The sequence below is a fragment of the Notamacropus eugenii genome, chromosome 4 (assembly GCF_028372415.1).
Source record: "Notamacropus eugenii isolate mMacEug1 chromosome 4, mMacEug1.pri_v2, whole genome shotgun sequence".
Lineage (NCBI taxonomy): Eukaryota > Metazoa > Chordata > Mammalia > Diprotodontia > Macropodidae > Notamacropus > Notamacropus eugenii.
The window spans coordinates 262,718,699-262,737,357 of record NC_092875.1 but is presented as its reverse complement, the minus strand read 5'-3'; the positions used below and the strand labels follow the sequence as shown (position 1 = coordinate 262,737,357).

The following is an 18,659-nucleotide window of genomic DNA, read 5'->3' as shown; positions in this document are numbered from 1 at the left end:
GTCGCGCTGCAGACGCAGAGCACAGCCCAGCCCAGACCTGCTGCGGCCACAGCACCAAGAGAAACAGACCCGAGCAGGCTTCAGGGACGGTATCTCCAGCGGCCGCACAAGTCCCTCCGCCCACAGGTGACGGGGGTCAGTGAGAGAGTCTCTTTGGCGGGTCGAGAGGGGAGTGGGGTGCCCCCATGATTCAGCCCCCCCGGGAGGTAGAAGCTGAGAGGCGGCTGCAGACAGGGGCTCCCCAAGCTGGCGGGAGCCTGGATCCATTGTGGAAGGTCTGTGCATAAACCCCCTGAGGGAACTGAGCCTGAGAGGCGGCCTTGCCCCGACCTGACCACCTGAACTTAATTCTCACGCTGAAGAGCAGCCCTGCCCCCGCCAGAAGCCCTAAGACTGGAAGCAGCATTTGAATCTCAGTCCCCAAACGCTGGCTGGGAGGACCAGGAGGCAGGTGGGTGTGAGGAGAATATTCAGAGGTCAAGTCACCGGCTGGGGAAAATGCCCAGAAAAGGGAAAAGAAATAAGACTATTGAATGCTACTTTCTTGGAGAACAGACATTTCCTCCCTTCCTTTCTGATGAGGAAGAACAATGCTTACCATCAGGCAAAGACACAGAAATCAAGGCTTCTGTGTCCCAGCCCACCCAATGGGCTCAGGCCATGGAAGAGCTCAAAAAGAATTTTGAAAATCAAGTTAGAGAGGTGGAGGAAAAACTGGGAAGAGAAATGAGAGGGATGAAAGAGAAGCATGAAAAGCAGATCAGCTCCCTGCTAAAGGAGAACCAAAAAATGTTGAAGAAATTAACACCTTGAAAACTAGCCTAACTCAATTGGCAAAAGAGGTTCAAAAAGCCAATGAGGAGAAGAATGCTTTCAAAAGCAGAATTAGCCAAATGGAAAAGGAGATTCAAAAGCTCACTGAAGAAAATAGTTCTTTCAAAACTAGAATGGCACAGATGGATGCTAAGGACTTTGTGAGAAAGCAAGATATCACAGAACAAAGAGAGAAGAATGGAAAAATGGAAGATAATGTGAAATATCTCATTGGAAAAACAACTGACCTGGAAAATAGATCCAGGAGAGATAATGTAAAAATTTTGGGACTACCTGAAAACCATGATCAAAAGAAGAGCCTAGATATCATCTTCCATGAAATTATCAAGGAAAACTGCCCTGAGATTCTAGAACCGGAGGGCAAAATAAATATTCAAGGAATCCGCAGAACACCGCATGAAAGAGATCCAAAAAGAGAAACTCCTAGGAACATTGTGGCCAAATTCCAGAATTCCCAGGTGAAGGAGAAAATATTGCAAGCAGCTAGAAAGAAACAATTCAAGTATTGTGGAAATACAATCAGGATAACACAAGATCTAGCACCCTCTACATTAAGGGATCGAAGGGCATGGAATAGGATATTCCAGAAGTCAAAGGAACTAGGACTAAAACCAAGATTCACCTACCCAGCAAAACTGAGTATAATACTTCAGGGGAAAAATTGGTCTTTCAATGAAATAGAGGACTTTCAAGCATTCTTGATGAAAAGACCAGAGATGAAAAGAAAATTTGACTTTCAAACACAAGAATGAAGAGAAGCATGAAAAGGTGAACAGCAAAGAGAAGTCATAAGGGACTTACTAAAGTTGAACTGTTTACATTCCTACATGGAAAGACAATATTTGTAACTCTTGAAACATTTCAGTATCTGGGTACTGGGTGGGAGTACACACACACACACACACATGCACACATACATAGAGACAGTGCACAGAGTGAATTGAAGAGGATGGGATCATATCTTAAAAAAAAAATGAAATCAAGCAGTGAGAGAGAAATATTGGGAGGAGAAAGGGAGAAATTGAATGGGGCAAATTATCTCTCATAAAAGAGGCAAGCAAAAGACTCATTAGTGGAGGGATAAAGAGGGGAGGTGAGAGAAAAACATGAAGTCTACTCTCATCACATTCCACTAAAGGAAAGAATAAAATGCACACTCATTTTGATAGGAAAACCTATCTCACAATACAGGAGAGTGGGGGACAAGGGCACAAGCAGGGTGGGGGGGATGATAGAAGGGAGGGCATGGGGAGGAGAATGCAATCCGAGGTCGACACTCATGGGTAGGGAAAGGATCATAAGAGAATAGAAGTAATGGGGGACAGGATAGGATAGAGGGAAATATAGTTAGTCCTATACAACACAACTATTATGGAAATCATTTGCAAAACTACACAGATTTGGCCTATATTGAATTGCTTGTCTTCCAAGGGGAAGGGGTGGAGAGGGAGGGAGCTAAAGAAGTTGGAACTCAAAGTGTTAGGATCAACTGTAATGTTCTTACCACTAGGAGATAAGAAATACAGGTTAAGGGGCAAAGAAAGCTATCTGGCCCTACAGGACAAAAGAGAAGATGGAGACAAGGGCAGAGAGGGAGGATAGAAGAGAGAGCAGATTGGTCACAGGGGCAATTAGAATGCTTGGGTTTGGGGGGGGGAGGGGATAAAAGGGGAGAAAATTTGTAACCCAAAATTTTGTGAAAATAAATGTTAAAAGTTAAATAAAAAAAATAAAATAAAAAAAATAAAAAAAAAATAAAAGGACTCATGACGAAAAATGTTAGTCATATCTACAGAAAGAACTGATGCAGTCTGAATGAAGATCAGAGCACATTTTCACTTCAATTTTTTTGGTGGATTTTGGGATTTGTTTCTTCTTTCACACCTTGACTAATACAGAAATATGTTTCACATGATTGCACACATATAACCTATATCAAAGTACCTACCATCCTAAGGGGGGGGGGTGAGAGAGGGAGGGAGAAAATCAATATTTTAAAAAATGAATGTTAAAATTTGTCTTTACATGTAATTGAAAAAATAAAATACTGTTAAAATAAATAAAAGTAAAATAGCTAATTAAAACTTTTGATGATTCTCTAAATTCTGAAGATCCTCTGACACAGTGATAACTCTACTATGTCCAAGAGATCAAAGTAAGAGGAAAACAACCTATATGTACAAAAATATTTATAGTAGCACTTTTTTGTGGCAGCAAAGAACTAGTAATGCAAACAGTGTGCACCAAATTGCAAATGGCTGAAAAATTATGTTATATAAATATAATGAAATATTACTGCATTATAAGAAATTATGAAAAAGACAGTTTCAGAGAAATCTAGGAAGATTTGTATCAAATGAAACAGTGAAGCAGAACTATAAAAGCAATTGATATAAACATTGTAAAAGACAAAGGACTAAAGAAATCAGATCAATGTAGTGACCAATCACAATTTCAGAGGACGGAGGATGAAGCATACTATCCACTCCCAGAGACAGAAGTGATGGACTCAAAATACAAAACAAGAAATACTTCTGGACGTGGCCAGTAGAGGAATATGTTTTGCTTGATTATGCCTATTTTTAACAAGGTAGGTTTCCCCCCAGTTTTACAGGAGGAAGTAGGAAGGAAATGGCAAATAGAGATAGCAGTCCCTTACCCCAAATGAGAAAAGGTCAGAAGGAATCTCAGACAAGTAAGATAACACTGAAAATGATATGATGAATTTATAATATACTTTTTGAAAAAGCAAAGCTTGCATAATAGATTCACAATTTTATGTACAATCTTCTCCTCTTCCACAATGCATATGGAGATGCTTATTTTACTGAGATTTGTTAAATTCAGAAATAAAAAAAAAATAAAATGGAAAGAAAAAACATGAAATCTCTTATTTATAGAAAAAGATACAGCCTGATGTTCAGCCAATTTTAGAGGGGCCATTGATTCAATTCAACAAGTATTAAAATATTTACTATGTGTAGTCTTCACAAACAAAGATCAAATGGAATAATGTTTGTAAAACTATTTAGGATAGTGTCTAATTCATAGTAGGAACTTAATAAAATGCTTATTCCCTCTCCTCTCCTTCCCTTCCCTCCTAGAAAGCTGCAGGAGACTGAGTATCCATTCATCAAAACATTTGACCCTCCTCCATCTGGAACCCAGATGCCTGGAGCGCAGAAACCAGAGCTCCTGTTCCCTTAATCAAGGGGTTAAAATTAGAGATGACATTTCATGGAAGCACATTCCCAAACACCAAACTTTGAGAAGAGCTAACAACTAAGTTTTGTTCTGCCAATGGAACAGATCATAGTAATCTATCTCAACTTATACTCTTCTAATTTTAATTAGCCAATTTTACCTCTTAAATGAGTGCAACAGTCCTCCTACCCTCTGCTGAATACTCATCCCAATTCTTATCATTCTGAGTCCTCCCTAATCCCACTGTAACCCCAATTCACCCAATATCCAGTCCATTCTATTATGCCTTTTGGAGTCCTAATCTATTGCCCATAAACTCTACTACATCCTTGAAGTTTTGGACTAACATTGCTTCCCACCTCTCCACTGTAATAAAAACCTCACACTTCTGGATACCACATCCCTTGTAATACCCTTGACCAATGGCGAATGCCCCCATTTCACTATTTGTGTTTGTGACACCAGCATTCACCCTGTCTCCCATATTTTTAGCCTTGGGTTGAACTTTGACTGTTCCATTTCATACCCTCCACAGCCAATCAATCTCAGGTTCTGTCCCTTCTATCTCTTCAATATCTCTTGCATGAACTGCCTCTATTTTATTCCCACTGTGAGTTCCCCGCTGCACCTAGGCTGGCGGTGTCATGGTGGACAGCACTTTCCTGGAGTCAAGAAGACCTGAATTCAAATATGGTCACAGACACTTACTGTGTGACCCTGGATAAGTTACTTAACCTCTGACTGATTCAGTTCCTTATCTGGCAAATGGTGAATAGTAATAGCATCCACCTGACATGGTTCTTGTGAGGATCAAATGGGACTAGATTTGTAAAGCACTTAGCATAGACCTTGCCACATAATAAGTACTTAATAAATGCTTATTCTTCCTCTCTTTAGGCTGTCATTACAAATCAATCAAAAAGCATTTATCAATGATTTAGCACAGTGTTAAGTGCCACAGATACAAAGAAAGGCGAAAAGAGTCCCTGCTCTCAAGGAACTCACATTTAAACAGAGGATACAGCATGTAAATAACTGTTGTTCCGTTGCGTCCAAGTCTTCATGACCCCATGAACCATACTGTCTATTGGGTTTTCTTGCCAAAGAGACTGGAATGGTTTGCTATTTCCTTCTCCTGTGGATTAAGGCAAACATGGTTAAGTGACTTGCCCAGGATCACACAGCTTATAAGTGTCTGAAGTTGAATTTGCAATTGGATCTTCCTGATTCCAGGTCCAGTGCTCTATCCACTGAGGCATCTAGCTGCCAAAGTAAATAACCAGGGATGAATAAAAACATAAACAGGTAGATGGGGGATAATCTCAAAAAGAAAGGAACTCGCAGCTGCAGAAGGTGGAATTTGAACTGAGATTTGTAATGGCATCCTTATAGGTTTTTCTAATCTCTCCTCACCCCATTTTCCCATTCTCTATTCAGCTATCAAGATAATATTTCTTTATGCATAGATCTAATTACACCACTCCTTTGCTCAAAAATCTTCAGTTACTCCCTACTCCTTCCTGTGTAAAGCTCAGACTCTTTTACTTAATATTCAAGTCCTTATAATATGATTCTTATCTCAAAGTATGCCCTCTATACTCTAGCTAAACTAGACAAGCCCCTACCTCCAAAACAAGCGTTGTACTTTTATGTCTTTAAAATGGGGAGTTTTCCCCATCTTTGCCTGCTGGTTACCCATTCTTTAGAGGCCAAATCAAATGCTACCTTCTTTAGGGAGTTTTCCCTGGTCTCCTGACAATATTCCCTTCAGACCTCTCATACTACTCCGTGTTGTAATTGCCTATCTTTGTTTCTACTTCCCTTATTAGACTAAGTTACTTGTTGGTGACAGAAAGCACCGTAGCTCTGAATACCCCAAGTGCATGCTTGTTCAATGATGGATATGGAGTCACTTTATTCTGTTGGTGATACATGTGAAGAATTCAATTTAAATTTTAAAGTGTTTGTAAGTAGATAAAGCACTTACAAATATATTATCTCATGTGATGCTAATAACCTCTCTGTGAGACAGAAGAATTAACATCTCCATTTTAAAGATGAGGCAACTGACCATTCCCATCAAGCCCAGGTTCCCCAAATAAATTCTTATGTTTTCAAAGACTGGCAAAGTGCAGCTAGGTGGCACTGTGGACAGAGTGCCAGGCTTGGAGTCAAGAAGACCTGAGTTCAAATTCAGCCTAAGATACTAGCTGTGTGACTGCGGGCATGCCACAACTCTGTTTACTTCAGTTTTCTCATGTACAAAAAGAAGCTGGAGAAGAAAAATCCCAAATGGGGTCATGAAAACCCCAAAATGGGGGTCATGAAGAGATGAACACAACTGAAACTGACCACTACCAACAACCAAAGTGGGAAAAGGGGTCCAACACATCTGTGCACGGAGGGAGCACAATTTCACTGTTTGGTAAAATGACGAGAAGATAGGACAGAGAGAAGGCAGATTTACACCATTCTTCTACTCCTTTGTTTTTAGACCAAGTTAAGCAGTCTGTGGATTGTGAAAGATAAAATGTAAATGGTTAGCAGGAGTGAATAAAGAGAAAGTGAGCACTTCACTGGCCTCAGCTGGTTCAAGTCATCAAACCTGGATGAACGTTATCCCCGGGTACTAAACGATCTGGCAGATGAGATTGTTGAATGGTGTTAGAAAGATTGTGGAGCATGAGAGACAATCCACAGTCCTGGACATAGAAAAATGTTCTTCTGATGTTTAAGAAAAGTTTTGGAAGGTAGTAATTTCAGACTCTTAGGACAAAAACTTGACACTTTCTGTTTCAGCCTTTTTTTTGGTATCCCCAACACAAGCACAGTGCCTGGCACATAGTAGGTGCTTAACGTTTATTGACTTGACTAGAAAGCATATTTAAAGTGGTGGATTTTCAGTATTTTGAAAGGGAAGCACTGAGTTCCAAGAACTACCACAGATTCACCAACAAGAGGTTTTGTCAGGCTAATCCTATTTCCTTTTTGGAAGGGCAAAAGAATGCAGAAATATTGCTAAGACATGGTAGACCTGGATCTTTGCAAGAAACCTGAGAAAATCTCTCATGATATCTTTATGGATAAAATGGAGAGATGTCAGCTAAGATACAGGATCAGAGGATTATAGATTTACAGCTAGAAGGGACTTAAAAAAGGTCTAATACCTTCATTTTATATATGACGCTAAGGCCAAGAAAGGTGTGGGCTGGGTGATGATTAATGTGAAAAAGACGTAAGTGTTTTAGTGGACAGAAAACTCAATATGAATCACCCATGTGATAAAGCTAACGTACTCTTATGCTGATTTAATAAAATTATAGTATTCATAGTACTTAGATTGCTAAGTCTTGCTGTATGTAGTCTATCCTAATCTGACACATCCACAATGTATTCAATTCTGGGACTGTATTTTAGGAGGATCACTGACAAATTAAAGTATATACAGAGGAGGGCATCTGGAAGGGTAAGAAGACCACATCTTATGAGGATGGTTCAAGGAACTGAGGATGTTTAGCCTAGAGAAAAGAAGACTGGGAAAGGGGGTGGGGAAGAGATATAACTGCTGTATTCCAATAGTTGAACTTTTGTTCCTACTGGTATATTCTTTCAAGTGTTTTTTAGTCACTTCAGTTGTGGCTGACTCTTCAAGATGCCATTTGTGGTTTTCTTGGCAAAAATACTAGAGTTGTTTGCCACTTCCTTACAGATGAGGAAACTGAGGTAAACAGGAATAAGTGACTTGCGTAGGGTCATATAGTTAGTAAGTGTTTGAGGTTGGATTTGAACTCAGGTCTTCCTGATGCTAGGCCCAGTGCTCTATCCTAGCTGCCTCCTTTAATATAATTTTACATCAAATGATGAATCGCACAAGTCCTATTCTATTAAGGCAGCTACTTTCACAGAAGGTGATAACCCAATTAGCATAAGTTAGGTGTCTGGAATCTCTTGAAAAACCATGGAGAAAATTTATCCACTGAAAATATTTGTCTTATGAGTATACCTTCATACTACCATAATTGTTATTTGGTTCTAGCCTAGAACCAAAAAAAAAATACCCAAAAAAACCCATGAAGGTTGGGCACCAGCCTGAGTTCATCTGTGATCCAAAGGACTCTCTGGTTTTGGTGACAAACTAAAAGTGTGGGTCAAAATTAACATGAATCCTGTAATCCAGTTTGGTCTCAGGCCTTCCTTATTTCCTTAAGTTCAGCCTTAAGAATAAGAGAATCCCTGGGCTGACAATTACCCACGGCCAGACCTGACCTGATTAAGCCTCCCAAGTCTTCCCTTGTCTTGAAACTGCCTCAGAAGTAGACTGGCTTTGACAAGTGGAGTGTGATGGGGTACTGTAGCAGAGAGAAGGGACATTTATCTCACTGCATTTTCTTCATAACTTCATGGATTTCCAATGAATTTTAGGCCTCTGTACTGGAGAGGAAAGAAAAAGAGGGAACAACACAATTTCTTTGATTTAGAACTTGATTATAGTCAAGTCAATAAGCATTTATTGAACATTTACCATTAATTATTAATTTATTATTATATAAAAGCATGGGAATCAGTCTGCTTAGGTGGATGAGGTCAGTAAGTGGTATTCTCTCCACATGCCTCTTACCTGGCAAATTGCTGAGTGCAGTTTTATAAACTCCAAGGTGATTTTAATGTTGGAATTAATGTCATTTAACCATGCTTCTGTTCATTTTACACCAGAGTTCATAAACAGAAAAAGAGAATACTGATTCCATAATGGAAATGTTTTTTTCTCTCCAGTATTGCCAACGATTCTAGGTGTTGGGAGAGTTAGGCTGCCAGAGATCAGTTTCATTTATAATACCCCCTTTAACAATTTAACCTAGTCCTGAAGATCTATGCCACCAATGACCTAAGTGGAGAGGGACTATGAGAAGAGGAAAATAGCATCAAATAGTTCCATCATACTGTAAGCAGAGCAGCAAGTAAACTGCTCATTTAGGACTGGTCTAGCAGACTGCTTTCTTAATATCTACTCCAGCAATGAGGGTCCCTGTGTGAATGAGGTTACAATCCCCATGCAAATATCAATCTTATTATATGGCAAACAACTAACTCCCAGCCTAGTCATTTGACCTTTACAGCAATGCTCTTACAAGAAAGAGCAAGATGTTGGTGCCCTAAATACCTTTTCATAAAAAGAAATAATGGAGGTTGCTTATTGACATGTTCCCCCCAAACATAGATTATGCAGCAGTTTTAATTTCCCAACTTCACCAATGTATAATACTATTACTAGATTCACAAAAAAAAGCTCATCTTAATAACAAAAAAAAGTGAGGACAACTGATTAAGATCTTCAGTCTTCTGTAACATATAAAAAAACCCTCAGACATGGCAATGTTACAAAAGTCTGTACACACACAACTCATTTATTTATTTTGTTCCAGACTTATGATCTAACCAGTATCCACAGAATTGAGAATTGGACGAGACCTTGGAAGCCATCTATTCTAACCAATATGTGGAAAAAATTCAAGTAGAAAACATCCAACAAGTGATTATCCAGCCTCTGCTCAAAGAGCATCTATTGGGAACACATGCTATGAAGACTTTATCTACCAATGCAGATCAACAACTCCTCAGTAACAATAGTCTTAATTTCCTGTTGCTGTTCAGTTTTTCACTTGTGTTCAATTTTTCATGACCCCATGCATCATATACATTGTCCATGAGATTTTCTTGGCAAGGATACTAGAGTGGTTTGCCATTTCCTTTTCTGGCGGATTATGGTAAACAGTGGTTAAGTGACTTGCCCAAAGTCACACAGCTAGTGAGTGTGTGAGACCAGATTTGGATTCAGGTCTTCTTGACTCCACATCCAAACTTCCATCAGCTAAGTCTGTCTCCTTAGGTTCCTAGGGAGTATAAAAGGTGACTTACCCATAGTCAGTCATACAGTATCTGGCAGAGACAGAACATGAGCTAGAAATAAACCCTGATATTCCTGACTCCAAGGGCATCTCTCCATCTTATAGCCTGGCCACTTCTCATGCACAAAGTATACATACATAACATATGTGTGTGTGCATGTATGTTACACACACACGGAGAGATATATGTATATATACACACACATTATACATTTTATTCCTTACACATCACGACTTTTCCCACTGCAGTTTTAATAAATCGCAGGTTGGCAGAAGAAATTAATCTTTAATTATTATTTTTAATTTTTTAACAATTGTGTGAGGAAAGGTGTACATTGTTATAACTGTCTGACATGAGGCACGAAGAGAGGAAGGAAGAAAGGAAGGAAGGAAGGGAGAAAGGAAGGGAGAGTTGCTTACATATGAAGTTGACTTGTACTGGTAACTTTGTCTACGACCTTGAGAATCACTCCTGGGCTTTAGTTTTATCATCTGGAATGGATGAAAGCTAAGAGTTCTTTCAGCCCTTGGAGTCTATGATTCTAAGTGACTTAGGATCATGGTACCTTAGAGTAAGTGACTTTAGATGCTCAGTGTAAACCCTGAATTTTACAGATGAAGAAAATGGGGCCCAAAGGGGGTGAAATGACTTGCGCTGGGTGACAGAAATAGTAAGCAGCTGAGGCGTGACTCCGAGTATGGGATTCTATCCATTTTATCAAGTTGCTTCTCAATTGACTCAGGACACACAGCTAAATACTGCCACAGCCAGAGTCTAAGTCTCTTGATTCCCTGCCCTGAGCCCTTTCTATAACTATTAAACAATTTAATACAAAATAAACACATACGAAAAAATGCAAAATGATTTCGATTTCAGTTCTAGCAAGTATACACAATCTAAAATAAACTTCCCAATCCAAGAAAAGAAAAAGTTTTTACTACCTGAGGGGAATCTAAAAACTGTAGAGTTTTTACAAAGGAACATGCTACTACCTTCCAAATCGTCCCAACACCCATTACCACACTGACGTAGCCTAGGACCCTTCTGAACTTTGTTATGCTAGAAATCCACAGAAACAGCTTTCTAGGGAACTGACGGAGATGGAAACTGTGGTTTTCCCATTAACAACTAATTCACCTATTGAGCATCCTCATAAAAGAATCTAAAAGACACAAACCTTGAATGTAACGTAATAGATAATAAAATGAAATAAAGTATGTCAAAGCATTTTGTAAACTTTAGAGTACTACATAACTGTCAGCTATTATTAATCATCTGGTTCCCACCTACCTTTCCAGTCCTCTTTCTTATCCTTCCCCTTCATTTACTGTATTCCAGGCAAACTTGCCTGCTAACTGTTCCCTGGATACACACAGCATTCCATCTCCAGCCTCTTGACCTTTAAGTCAAAGGTTTCCCATACCTGGGATGCCCTCCCTCCTAACTTCCACCTCGTGGAATTCCACTTATAAGACAGAACTTAATAATGGATGACATTTATACAGCATTTTAAAGTTTGAACTTTAATGTTTGACTTTCATACAGCATTTTAAACTTTGAAAACTGTTTTACATTTCATATCTCATTTTATCCTTACAACATCCTTGTTTGATGTTTACTATGTGTTATTATTAAGCTCATTTGACAGATGAAGAAACTGAAACTAAAAGACATTAAGTGACTTGCCAGGGTTTCACAGCTAGTATGTACCTTTGGTGAGATTTGAATACAGGTCTTCCTCACTCCCAATTCAGCATTCTATCCACTATGTCATGCTGCCTCTGAAATTTTCATAATGTTCATTATAAACAACACAACTGCTAAACACTTACGAAAGCATTTTCAGGAAACAGGAACTTGTCTCTTATGCATCTGAATTCCTAAAGACAATTTATTTACATCTTTCCCTAGATATGATCTCTCTCTTCTTAGATCTTGAAAGATACCTTATCTGACTTCACTTAGGGATTTAAAATATTTCATGTTGTCTTATAGGTATTCACATGCATAATTTGTCTTCCTTGTTGGACTGCAAACATCCCAAAAGCAGGAACCATGTCTTACTCACGTCTGTATTCTCCCTTTCCTAGGGCTTAATGAATATCTATGGAATTTAATATATTTGGGATCATGATAAAAACACAATTAAGATATAGGAATAAATTGAAGGAAGAAAACTACATCTACATAGTTATTCTGTTTACTCTGACATAAGTACAGGCACATGACACACAATCCCGGAAAACAAATCTGGTCAGCAACCCTAGGAAAGGAACCCCACAAACCCCCATGATGGTGGGAGATCCCATTCCAGGAAACTAATCAAGTCAATTCCTTCCTGTGAGACTTAAGTAGCCTCCAACACAATAGGAAATGAAGAGGAGGGAGAGGAATGAGGGAGGTCCCTTCAGTTGAGATTCTTTGATGTCTTTTATTGCATTAAAAAATATTTATCCCACAGCTCCAACTACAAGAAAATGGAGCCATAATTGGGACCTTATTTGAATCACTTCTCCCATTTCATTTAAATAGAAGAAGTATAACCAGTACAATGTCAGACGTGCACTGAGTCCCTGATGCTTATTTACTGATTGCCTATACGCATCAAGGGCAACGGATAGAGTGCTGGGCCTGGAGTTCGGGAGACTTGAGTTCAAATCATTATTTACTAGCTGCGTGAGCCTGGGCAAGTCACTTAAGTCCACTGGTCTCAGTTTCCTCATCTGTAAAATGAGCTGGAGAAGGAAATGGAAAACCACTCCAGTATCTTTGCCAGGAAAACCCCAAATGGGGCCATGAAGTCAGGACACAAATAAGCAACAATATATTCGTGTCAATACCAGTCCTTGTGACTCAAGAGCCCAAGCTGTTTTTCCTAAACCATGCTGTTCCAGAGGTAGCATGACCAAGGGGATAGAGAGCTGACCAGGATGAGTTAAGACTTCTGATCTACCTCTGACACATACAGACACATAAGACCCTGAGCAAGTCACAACCCCTGGGAACCTTAGTCAGCTCTCTAATACTCTCAGTTACAGAAAAGGTGCAGACAGGCTTTAAAGAAGGAGTTTCTTCCTCCACCAGAGCCCAGAACCAATGAAATCACAGGACCAGTCTTTATTCCTATCCTGTACACCTAAACCATAAGTTTGGGTAGGTCCTCCCTTATGTCTACTCAAATTCCTTTCTACCTCCTCTATGACTGTTCTGCCCCTATACAGGTTTCCCTGGAACCCAATTCCAATCTTCTTTGGATTGCCTCTCCTGGCACCTGGATCACTTCCCGGCTGTATCTATGTTCCCACACTGATAGAACCTAAAAGGAAAAGGTTTTCACTTATGAAAAAGTCAAGTTACCAGGCATGCCTCTTCTCCTTTTAGAAACAAATCATAAAAACCTGAGCCAAATACTTGTAGAACTCGTGATTTAGTCAACAAGAGTTTATTAACTGTTTCCTCTGTGTTAGATACTAAGACAGTAAAAAGCATGGTCTCTGCCAGTAGATGTTGTAACAGGACAAGAGCACAAAATATTGCCCTTCTTGGTTAGGGCACAATTTTCAGAACCTCTTTTCCCTGTCCCTCTGAATAGGAATTTGTAATAGAAATAATCATCCAGGGCATTTATCACCATGATAAAGAAACACACACAAAATCACTTCCTATGTTTATTTGTGCCTTCAGCAACTACATCTGGAAAGCAGTAATTCATACAGGAGGATCTGGCTACATTTCTTTTTTCTAAGTTAAAAAAAATTCATTAATAAAACTTGGGAGTGCTGCAAGGAGGAGAGGGCAGATGAAGCAAAACAACTGTGGTAATTTGGGGGAACGTTCGAAGACACCGGCATGATTCTGGGAGGATAATTATCTCAACAGCTTACAACCACACACTACAAATGGCTTTTTAAATGTTGCCATCTGGTGGAACTAGGGCTCACTGTTTCCTTATTTTCTACCTTCCTATAAATGAGCCTTATAGGCATCAGTAGATAGTGGAATACTAATGTGTCAGTAAGACAGAAATGAAGGTCAAAGAACATTACCATGTCTATAAGATGAATTCTAAATTTAAAAAAGACAACCCTTTAATTTTTTTTAACTCAGTCTCTTACACAAGACAAGAAGGCATCTTTCTTGAAACTCTTGTGCCCCCATTTATCATTCCCAAATTTTATTCTGTCATTCAGCAAAAATTACTAATGACTTCCTATTTGCCAGGCATCATGCTATAGGCTTAGGGAATACAAGAAAAACGGAAATCAGTCCCTGACCTCAAGGAGTTTACAGGCCAACGCCAAACTGTAAATGTCTTGGAAAGGCCTCATAGCCTTTGATGCTGCCAGCTATGTATAGTAAGGGTAAGTGTGTGTGAGGTGGCATGGATTTGTTTTGATAGAAGCAGGCCAGGATCCTGGCCATAAATATTCATACTGCACTTGCGTTATGCTGATAAGCTTAGCCCATAAACACCTGCATTGTGCTTGCTATGTGTTGACACATTATTCTATAACCATAGCTAATGTAAACTTATGAGCCTATTGGTGGTATGCTACGGTGTTTGTGTGCGTCTCTATAAATCAAACTAGCACCGGTCCATGAATGCAGAATGCTGGGGATGCTATAGGGGTGGATGGACGGCCCCATCCTCTGTCTCGCCAGCCACAGCAAGACGTAAGAGAAAAGGTGGATGCTTCATCATCTCTTCTCAACCTGCTGCCATTGAGAAGAAAGGAACCCCCTTATCTGTGGTCTCCACTGTCAGTCAAAGGCTGCTCAGATCCAGGGAAACTGCAGGGAGCGGAGGAGCTCTTGTCTAACAATAAGTAACTGAAGAATTTCCTCAACTGAAATATAATGACTTTTCTTGTAAGAACCGAATTTTTTAAAGTTACAGTCATTATCCTCCCATTAAAAAAAATTGATAGAGTATGAATGATAAGGTCAGTCATATGCTGGAGTCAGGTGGGACTGGGCCTTACTTAAGAATCAATCGTTAAATTTTCAATGTGAGCATTTACTCCTTGGAAATCAGCAAACGCTACAAATCAGAGTTAGATGTATTGTTTTATGGATTGTCTAATAATAAAAATAGCTAACATTTGTACAGGGCTTACTGTGTACACGAGGGATTATGCTAACACTTTATAATTATCTCATTTGATTCTCACATTTGATCCTGTGAGATATGTAGTATAAGTATTATCCTTACTTAAAAAACATTTTAAAAATAATTAATAATAATAGCTAATATTTTTATAACACTATGTTCCAGGTACTGTGCTAGACATTTTACAGTTACTATCTCATTTGATCTTGTGAGATACGCAACGTAAGTATTATCTTTAATAAAAAAATTTTAAAATAGCTAACATTTTACTGTACTTGTTATGTGTCAGGTACTGTTCTGAGTTCTTTATTTGATCCTCACAACATCAATGGCAGGTAGGTGCTATTATTATTTCTATCTTACAGATAAAGAAACTGAGGTAGACAGTCATACAGCTAGTTAGTGTCCAAGGTCAGATGTAAACTCAGGCTTCCTTACTGCAGGCCTGGTACTCTATCTATTCTATCCACCTCAATGCCCTCATTAAGAAAGTGATGGAGAAAATGCAAATAATGCAGATGAAACTTCCAAGTGTATCATGTGTGCATTGTTTTAGAATGAAATGATTGTTAAAAATATACCAGCCCACCCCTGGATAAGGTATAGTGTGTATGTGGACCTTACCTTAAGCATCCAAGCTTGTTCCTGGTTGTTGAAATGAAGTACTTCCCTAAGGAATATGGCACTAGAATAAAAACAGACAGAGGGAGAGAAAACAAGAGAATCCACAGTTTAGTGCCATAAGAACATGGGGGAAAACAGTCATGCTATCGGTGGGCAGGATGTTAGCAGTGATGAAAAAATAACAGAAGTACATCACAATACCTGGATTCAGTTGCTAATACAATAACTCAGTGTTTAATTAATATTCACAACTGGATGGGGCTCCTGGCCTTTAGGAGCTGATATATTCTTAGGTAGTCGTCAAATGTAATCTAGTTTTCTTTTGCTCTTAATGGACTTAATTTGTATATTTACCTCCTCTCTTAATGAGACCTGTTAGTCTACTGGCTGTGTTTCTTCAGAGATTAGATTTTGTAAAGAAAGGTGGTACTTCCAATATGGTCCCAAACACCTGATTTAAAACTAGATTGTCGACTACCAAAAATCTCATTCTGTTTTTCAGTGACAATATAAATGCTGACCCCAGTAATCTTGGTCAAATTTTGACTTCATAATATCAATCAGAACAGTGTTTTTTCAGGCCAAACTATACCACAGAATAATAAATGAACTATATATATGTGTGTATATACATATATATATATATATATATGTATATACACATATATATATTTTCAATTACTAACCAATCAATAAGTATTTATTAAGCACTGTACTCATATCAGGGACACAAAAACAAAAGTGAAGCAATCTATGCCCCTAAAGACTTGTAATATATAAAGCACGGGGAGGTAATATACACAAATCTAGGAATACACAAAATAAACTGCCAAATAAATACCAAGTAGCTTTTGGGGTAAAGGCACCTGAGGGATCAGGAAAAGCTTCACACAGAAAGGCCTTCAAGGAAACTACATTTTCAGTGAAGATGGAAGGAGGGCATTTCAAACAGGCATTCCTCCCATCTTGAGGTCTTTCTTTTCTTTGTCTCATTAAAGAAGCCATGCCCTGACTACTTCTTTTAAACAGGCCTATTCAATGAATAGGGCCTTACCTCACCCAAGTGAGAACCTGCACAGACCTTGGCCTAAAGGGGCCAAGGTCTCCCAGTGCATCCTGGGTCATCTACAGTCATCCTGATGAATATCTGGTCACTGAGTTCAGATGGCTCTGGAGAAGTGAGGCTGGTGACCTGCACAGCCCTCCTTCACTCAAAACAAAGTTAAGTGCAAGTCATGTCATCATTTCTCCGATGGCATGGTCTTCTTCGGCAACGAAGGATGAACACAACAGCAGCCAGGAAAACACTTGTGTACAAACAAAAGGCCAGTGCGGCTAGACAACAGTGTGGTGTGAAAGGAAGCAATGTTTCCTGAATCAAAAAAAGCTAAGTTGGAGTCAGGTTGTGAAGACTTTAAAATGCCAAACAGAGTTTAAAATGCCAAACAGAGTTTATACTTGCGCATTGAGATAACTGATAGACAAAATGCTGGACAAGGAATCAGGAAAATCCAAATTTGCATCCTACCTCAAAGCCCCTTAATATTTAGCTGTGTGATCTTAGGGGAGGGCAAGCCACTTAACCTCTCTCTAGGTCTCAGCTGTCTCATATGCAAAATAGGGGTAAAAATAAAACTATCTCATGGGATGTTCTGTAGGTAAAATGAGCCAATCTGTCAAGCCCTTTGCAAACTGTGAAGCGCTATGTAAATGTGTTGTTATCATTAATAATAAAAAGCCACTGAAGTTGATTTAGAAGGGGAATGAGCAGGTCAGACGTGCAGCTGAGTGGAGTATAGCTTGGAGTATGGAGAGACTGAGGTGTGAGATCAACAGACCGTTTCTGCCTCCAATGTTTCTGAGCATCTCCAGCATCCTCAAAGAGTAAATCCTGGGAGAATATAGGATATGGAGAAATGAATCACAGGACGTGGAGCCAGAAGGGCCCCTAGCGGCCATCTAGTTCCAAGATCTCATTTTTACAGATGAGGAAAATGAGATGTACAGAGGATTACATGATTTGCCCAAAAAGGTGGTAAATAGCAGGGGCAGGATCTGAACCTAAGTCCTCTTACTTTTTTCCACTATTCCATAAAATTCATGAGAAAAGAGTCGGTTTAAGTTTGTAGATTTTACTACCTAAAGTTAACTTCTTAAAAGCTCTGCTGATAAGGGTTAGTTGTTATCTCTTCCTTCCAAACATTCTGATGTTTATGTGTAATTAAGAAATATTTAACAAAATTAAAAATAGAATAAAACACAAATAATATAACATTTTAAAACTAAGTCAATGAGCAGTCTGTAGGGATCTTTAAGTACAGATTAAAGACTCCTGTTTCTACTTGAGTCTGACCTCGTCACATACAGGACATGTGGTCTCCATTCAGGTCATCTTCTCTACTTCCTCCCTACCGGAAAATTAGACTCTCCCTCTGGAATCACCCTGGGTCTTGATATGCTATTTTGGGGCTCCTGCTCCCCAGCCATCTCTACGACATATTACTGTGCTTTCAACTCCCCTCTACATCTGTTGCTCTCTTTGAAGTCAGAGGCTGTTTTTCCTATTTGTATCTCTAGAGTCTGAAACAAAATATTAATTAAATGTTCTGTGTCTGTCTATTGACAGTGCATGGAACATGAATGATGAATCAGCAAAAGAGACTGAAGGGTCACATGGGTAGGAGGAGAAATGAGAAAATAATGTTACAAAAATCCAAAGGTGAATTTCAGGAGGTTGAGATAGTCAATAATGTCAAATGCCTATGAGCTGTCAATAAGGATATGAATTAATGCCTGTTGTATTGGGCAATTAAAAGATAACTGGTAACTTTGGAAAGAGTAGTTTCATAAGGTTGGAAGTCAGATTGTGAAGGGTTAAGCAGAACATAAAAGAAGAGGAAGTAGAGGCCCTGAGTGCAGAGGGGTTTTTCAATGAATTTGGCTGGAAAAGGGAAGAGAGATATAGCATGATAGATAGCTA

The 18,659-nt window shown here is 39.1% G+C and overlaps 1 protein-coding gene across 1 annotated transcript in view; it reads right to left on the bottom strand.

The window, feature by feature from the left end:
• The window catches only part of MAPRE2 (microtubule associated protein RP/EB family member 2), a 201,116-nt gene that overhangs the window by 131,410 nt on the left and 51,047 nt on the right, over nt 1-18,659 (bottom strand). The window contains exon 2 of the mRNA XM_072604544.1: nt 15,680-15,740. The gene's annotated coding sequence lies outside the window, so the exon portion shown is untranslated. The remainder of the gene's footprint in view (nt 1-15,679; nt 15,741-18,659) is intronic.